At 40.5% G+C, this 7,748-nt stretch overlaps 1 pseudogene; it reads left to right on the forward strand.

The window, feature by feature from the left end:
- The first annotated feature begins 6,539 nt into the window (after window positions 1-6,539).
- On the forward strand, window positions 6,540-7,485 carry LOC100687147 (annotated as a pseudogene).
- Window positions 7,486-7,748: the final 263 nt, after the last annotated feature.

Here is a 7,748-nt window from a genome sequence, read left to right on the forward strand (position 1 = left end):
AGAGAGAGAGAGGCAGAGACACAGACGGAGAAGCAGGCCCCATGCAGGGAGCCTGACATGGGACTCGATCCCGGGTCTCCAGGATAATGCCCTGGGCTGAAGGCAGCGCTAAACCGCTGAGCCACCTGTGCTGCCCAATGATGCAATTTTAAATTCACTTTCTCTCCTCCATGTGTTGTTGCTTTCCTAGGTCCCTACTCCAGTTGCTTGGGTTCATGTCCCAAATTTGACTTCATGCATTCAAGCCCTTATCTCAGATCTTTTTGAGGGAAACCTGGGCCAAGACCATAATTTTTGTTTCTCTGTTTACTAGAGAATTCTGAACAATTACAGTAGTATCTGGAACACAGTAAGCACTCAACAAAATGTTGTGGAATAAATGACTTAATGATGTCCAGAGGGTGGACAAGATAAGTGCCATTCTTCCAGACTGCAGGGCTTAGGAAAGTTTACTCCTCTGTGGGTTGTGCCGCATCGAAAGACTGATCGTTATGAATAGGTACTGTCACTGTCTTTCTGATGTATTATCTGAAACATGCTGCATGGCTCTTCTCAAAAAGAGGGAGTTGCCTCTGTACTCTAACGTCAGAATCTACAGGAAAATAATGTTTTACCAGGTGAATTATAGCAGTCTAACATAGAGTCCAGCATGATGCATTGTTCTTTGCTCATAAATAATGCAAACAGGATAGCAAGCAAAGATAAAGGCCAGTGATTTATTCCACATAACCTTTATGTAAACCTCATAAATTGTGCACAGTGGTGTCTGGGAATGTGACAATGGCTGTGGTACCAGATTGTGTTGATAATGGCAAGCATTTCATGTATTGAGAACAAGAACTGAAGAGGACACTCCTCACTCCTCTTGTACGTTCTCTCACCAGAGAAAAAATGGAGGAAACAGTAATACTTCCAGAATAAAACAGAAGATAAGAATTAACAACAATAAAATTGATATGAAGAGGAGACTACTACAAAATCACATTATATAAGATCTCATCAGGAATCAATTAATTTGCACAGGTTTTATTGTTTCTTACCTGCAATGCTAGAGAAATTAACCCCCCATGCATGCATGCAGACACACACACACACACACACACACATTTATTTATTGTGCAATATCCTAATGACATAGAAAACGCTTATTCACATCCACCAGAATAGCTTTCCGAGGGTGGGATTTAAAGCCATTTTTTTATGGATTTTAAGGATTATTTATTTTCCGTTATCTTTATTAGCAAAGACACACATTGGCAAGGAGTTTTGGATAAGTATGTGGGTTGTAATAATTCAGTTTTCACTCTTGCACTCACCATGGGAAGTCACAATATATAGTAAAAGCAAGGCTCAGAGAAATCATAAATGTCTTAGGAGGAGGAGAAACCTTAAAAATAATGGATTGTTAAATAATTTAAAGAAATAAAGCTGGGCAGCCCCGGTGGCTCAGCGTTTTAGCGCCGCCTACAGCCCAGGGCGTGATCCTGGAGACCCTGGATGGAGTCCCGCCGTTGGGATCCCTGCATGGAGCCTGCTTCTCCCTCTGCTTGTGTCTCTGCCTCTCTCTTTCTGTCTCTCTCCTCTCTGTGTATTCTCATGAATAAATAAATAAAATCTTAAAAAAAAAAAGAAAAGAAACAAAGCTGAACAAGAACTAGAACATGAATGACTGATTCTAAAAGAGAGTGGGTCAAAGAGAAGAACAAAAAACAAAAACAAGAGAAAACACTTGCCTAGCATTAGTTTGGTATAGGAGTGGACTCCACTCTTCAAGTCCTGAGATAACATTGTGCATAAAGTCATATGTCACTATGAAATATATAGGACTTATTCTACTGAAGTCATTCGATCTTTCACCTCAACTCTGCTTTACAATTTCCTCCCATGAAAATTCCTTTTGTGTTTTTTGAGGCTCCAAAATCCTTGAAGAAATCAAAGGAGATCATAGAGATGCATCATAAAGCTTCATTAGCTAAGTAAGATACTATTGTTAGTTATTTCTGTCATCATTTGGCAAAGATTAGCTTCTAAATGTAAAGAAGAGATGCTGTCACTTTCTTCTAAATAAAAGGGCTGACAAGTAAGTAAAGCAACCACAAAAAGCACTGCAGTTTTATCTGTTGCATTGACCTTAAAAGATTGTTCACACAGTGAGCATTGAGTGTTTTGTTTTCCCCTTTGATTGGTACCTGGAATCAGGTTTTGCTTTAGGCATTTTACTCTAACAAACATTATTTTGCTAACTAATTAAAAGAAAATTTGACTGCACCATTTAGATGGGAAGCGTCAATATTAGAAATTCAATTTATAGCATTGGTCTTGTGCAATTAGAAAGCAGCTACACAGTAGCTACCATTGATATAAAAACACGAGTCATAAAGAAGTACAGCTTCTTTTCACCAGTATAGTCCTTGGTGAAAAAGAGAGCATTGCCACAAACTTGAAACTTGACTCTCTTTTAAGCTGACTTTTTAAAGGTATGTGCCCAAACAGCTTAGATAATACTCTTTATAAGTATATTGCAACTTGCTTATGAAGGAAATTTCCCAAAAGGAAGTAGCATTAAGGAGATGATTACTTTCTTGAGGAATGAGATGTGTAATGAAAACGTGTCAGCAAATTCAGGTCTTCTATGCTGTGCTACTTTGGCTAGTCATTAAAAGCTATATCCAGTGCTCTTAGCAACCCCCAGATTCCAATGAATAAATCCTTCTATCAGCAAGGGTATTGTGTGCCTACTTTGTGCTTGTTCCTATGATAGTGATGTGGGAAATGGCTAGCTCATATAACATATAGTCTGGATTCCAAAGAGAACAAACTTCTAGTGAGAGAATTAAGAAAAACACAAGTCAAAAAAAAAAAAAAAAAACACAAGTCATATAATAAATGACATTTAACTATATCTCTCATCTGGACTAATGAAATGTCACTTTCTCTTCAATCTCCCTTTCAACCAATTTTCAAACCTCAGTGTTATTATGAACAATATGTTTGTGTCCCTCTAAAATTCCTATGTTGAAACCCTAACCCCCAAGAGGATAGTATTAAGAGATGGGGCCTTTGGGAAGTAATTAGGTCAAGAAGGTAGAGCCCTCATGATGGCATTAGTGCCCTCTCCTATAAGAAGAGATACAAGAAGGAGAGAGAGAGAAAGAGACAGAACAAAGGAGCTTACTTCCTCTCTCTCTGCCATGCTAGACTATAGCAACCTCATCTGAAAATCAGGAAGGGGGCCTTTACCAGACACTGAATCTTCTGGTACCTTGATCTTGGACTTCCCAGTATCCAGAACTGAGAATTAAATCTTTTTTGTTAAGCCACTCAGTCTATGGTATCATGATATAACGGTCCAAACTTGATGTAGCAGTCCAAAGACAAGTATTGCTCTTTCTGTCTAAAAAAAAAAAAAAAAAAAAAAGAAAACCACAATACTTTTTTTCTTAAATGTTTTTAAGAACCCTAATTTTGAGGTAAATGATAATCTTAATCATATATGATTAGGTAAATAATTAGGGTGAGAGGCTCACAGCCTTGTGTTGGGAGACAGTTCTCCATAGGTCTCTCATTTTTCTGCACATCTTGTGAGCAGACTATCTTTATTCCAAACTATCTTTCCAAGAATGTTTGTGGAATGAGCAGCATTGGAAAGTAGAAATAGGGTTGCTCTTCCGAGCCAACAGAAGGTTTGTTTACTAAATAATGCAATAAAGATAATAACTTCCTTTGGAGGCAAAAGGCAGGCATCTTACTCTCTGGTATAAAAGACTGGAGTTCCGTAAATTTAGGGTTATGTAATGCAATTGGTAATGCGACCCACTAGGAGAGTAAATGCTACATAGCCCTCTTTGTGCTGTCCTATTGGGATTTGGGCCTGGGGAGGCAGTAAAAATGCTGATCCTGTAGCTACTGCTATTACTGTGAGTAATAAAGTCCTTGTTTTTGGCCCAGAGCTCTCATGTCTTAACCCACTAACCAAGAAACAGTGCCAGGCTAGCTGATTAGCTCAGACCCTTCACAGCTCCTTGTACCTTGCTCCTCTTACTTTTCTTTTTTTTTTTGTTTTGTTTTGTTTTTTATGTTTCATTTGATTGCCCATTTATCTGATGAATGAAAGGACAAAATAGATGAGTAGATTCCTGGAAGAAAGATCACTGGAGTAGCAGAAAAATTACCTTCCAAGAGGCTGAATGTGACAGGGAGGAGAGAGGATTTGGAAACCAGAAGAATACAGAAGGACATCATTTGAAATGTTTAACACTTACATTTGGGATTTTCCTCATCGTGGCCCGGCTTTCTGGTCTTCATTGTCCTTATTTACATATGTGAATTCTCAATTATTTTCAAACAGACTTGATTTTACCAAAACTAATTCTAAATATAACTTCATTATTTTCTAATTTGTCTTTTCTTCATTGCATTTACTCCATCCCTTTCCCCAGCCCCTAGACCACCTCTGAGTGTACCTGGATATGGGATCACACAAAAACCTACTAGGGGAGCCTAAGCTTAATCCTACCAGTCCCAAAATTCCAAGTACTTTTTTTGATGGCTCAAATACCTCACACAAGTGCCTGTTCTCTCTTTCCCCTTCCTTTTGGTGGCATTGAGTTTAAAGTGTTTACTGCAGGCTTCTCCTGGTGACGGAGGTATGAATCTGCAGATTATTGATATTGGTACACTATCTCCTGGTCTTGCTTTCTTTGCTGTCTGGTGGCTAGTTTGGTCTTCTCTCTAAACTGATCCCTCTTAAATTAAGCTGGTCCTGTCAGGTCTTTTGCAAATGTTTTGCTGGCACACAGCTCTTGAGTCTGTGTCCTAGTCATAGCCATCAATCTGAGAGTCCCTACACAGTGACAACCTCTACAGAACCCTCCATGTACTATCACAGTGTCCAGGATCTTCTGGGTTTCTGAACACTGTACTCAGATGCCAGGGATGCCGGAGCTCCGTTGTCAAGTTATTTACTTGGCAGCTTTTGTCCCATCATGCTCATTCTGTGCCCTGAGCTTGTCCCATGTTATACTCAGAGGAATAATTATCACCTCTGATCAATTTTGGTCTACCAAAACTCATCTGGACATTTAATGTTCTTTTTCTACCTAGCAGGCAAACCATTTTCCACCCCCCAACCACATAGCATGGAGAAAAGCCACAGCCTAAGAAAGGGAGATACACATACACACACATACATACACCAGGCCCCCAAACTCTAGAAGTATGCATTTTATATGTTAATGATTATTAAGGCTACTTAATTATTTTATCTTCTCGAAGTTTAGCTTTCAAGACTATTACTTCATTTCAAAATTAATCTTTTGATATTAAAGCCCTGAAATACTCTTCCTGTGTTTCTGCCCTAGAAGTTTTAATTTTCCACTTCTGTGTCCCTCCATCCTCACTCAACCACTCAAAACAGAGAAGTAATCCCAAATGACTAAAGACAAAGCCTCATGCATTAAAATAGAAAAAGAAAGATAATACATTTCACAAAGTATTTCTCTCATTATAATTGTTTCTGTTTCCAAATCTCCCTGCAATGGCCCCTCAATGCCTTCCTCATGCTCTTTCCATTAACCTGTGAGGCTTCTATCGGGTTATCTTAATCTACGCAACATCCACGCATCATTTTTAAATCTGAATTCAGTTTCACTGCTTCTAGGAAGACTTAATATCCAGCTTATGTTTCTTTTATGCATTCAGTGTCAAACCCTGTTGCCTTGTAGTTTCAAAATCATTTTCTTTAGAGTATTAAATTTATAAGGATGTGTTTTGGGATCTACCTACAGAGAAGACCTAGGTTTCCTATCCTCATGTCAACCATATCATTTCTAACTTTATTGGATCTGAATTTGGTAAGTTATTTTATTTGTGAAAGTAAAATAGTTCAAGGGTAAAAAAAAATATTAAAAAATTCTGGATGATTTAATCATTCATTTAATAATTAACAATAAGTAACCTTAAAATGATTAAGTAATCTTTGCATCTAACATATTCCCTTAAGTCGTATGTGCTTATTTTTATGTTAATTATAGTTTCTTTGAAAACGGTGCCTATGTTTTACCTTTCTATGTTTCCTCTATACCTTTTAATTGGTACACAAACATACAAGTCGATAAATATTTGTTGTTCTGATTAGCATTGCTATGATCAAATTCTACGGTGACTCAGGAAATACAAACTTTGGACTATTCATGCAGAGCCTTATCGATCAGATAGACTCCTTCTAGGCCTTTAAGGATGGATAAGGTTTGAAAAGATAACCAAGAAGGGGAGCAAATTTTATGAAGTGTGACACTCTGAAAAAAGGTTTTGGAGCTGGAAAAAAAAAATCAGTGGTTTCAGCTTTTGCATTTTATAACTAGCACCTGGTTGAGCTTCATCCCAGAGTCTACATGAATATTCTTTTTTTTTTTTTTTAAAGATTTATTTATTTATTTATTCATGAGAGCCATGGAGAGAGAGAGAGAAGCAGAGACATAGGCAGAGCAGGTGGCAGCGATGTGTGGGACCCTCCGCTCTGGCCAGCCGCCAGTGCCCTTGTGAGGCTGGCATGCAGGATGGCTGGCCAGCCCAGCCACATGCCCCATGGAGGGAGCCCGAACAACCTCTGCCACACCCCAGGGCCGGCACACACCCCTGACCCAGAGACACCCAAACACCTTGTCTTTTCGTGGCTCATTGGCCAACTTCCAGATAGAGAAGAAGATAGGCCGAGGACAGTTCAGCGAGGTGTACAAGGCCACCTGCCTGCTGGATAGGAAGACCATGGCTCTAAAGAAGGTGCATATTTGAGATGATGGATGCCAAAGCCAGGGAAGACTGCGTCAAGGAGATCGGCCTCCTGAAGCAACTGAACCATCCCAACATCATCAAGTTTTTGGACTGGTTTATTGAGGACAACGAATTGAACATTGTACTGGAGCTGGCTGATGCGGGTGACCTCTCACAGATGATCAAGTAGTTTAGGAAGCAGAAGCGGCTCATCCCGGAGAGGATGGTGTGGAAGCACTTTGCACAGCTGTGGAACACATGCACTCTTGCTGGGTGATGCACCGAGACATCAAGCCTGCCAACATGCTCATCACAGCCACAGGGGTCGTGAAGCTTGGTGACCTTGGCCTGGGTCGCTTCTTTAGTTCTGAGACCACCGCAGCCCACTCCCTAGCGGGGACACCTTACTACATGTCACCAGAGAGGATTCATGAGAACGGCTACAACTTCAAGTCTGACATCTGGTTTCTGGGCTGTTTGCTGTATGAGATGGCAGGTCTCCAGAGCCCCTTCTATGGAGATAAAATGAACCTCTTCTCCCTCTGCCAGAAGATCGAGCAATGTGACTACCCAGCTCTCCCTGGAGAACTTTACTCTGAGAAGTTACGAGAACTGGTCAGTATGTGCATCTACCCCGACCCCAACCAGAGACTGGACATCGGATATGTGCAGCAGGTTGCCAAACAGATGCACGTGTGGACTTCAAGCACCTGAGCGTGGGCGCAGCAGACCTTATCAGAGCCGCACCACTCCGCCTTACTGGAGTCTTCTTTCCAAAGTGGCCGCCTGGTAGCCTAGACCAACTAAGACCAGAGGGTTCAGCAGGTTCCTGGAGGGGGCCGGGCTTTGACACAGATGCTGAAAGCAGAGCAGCTGGGAGGAAGGGCACCAGTCACATGTTAACTGGTGGTCACATTCGAAAGTCCTTTCTTTAAACTGTCTGTGGACAATCTCGGCTGGGTTGTTACCAAGGGTGG

This window comes from Canis lupus, chromosome 8 (assembly GCF_011100685.1).
Source record: "Canis lupus familiaris isolate Mischka breed German Shepherd chromosome 8, alternate assembly UU_Cfam_GSD_1.0, whole genome shotgun sequence".
NCBI lineage: Eukaryota > Metazoa > Chordata > Mammalia > Carnivora > Canidae > Canis > Canis lupus.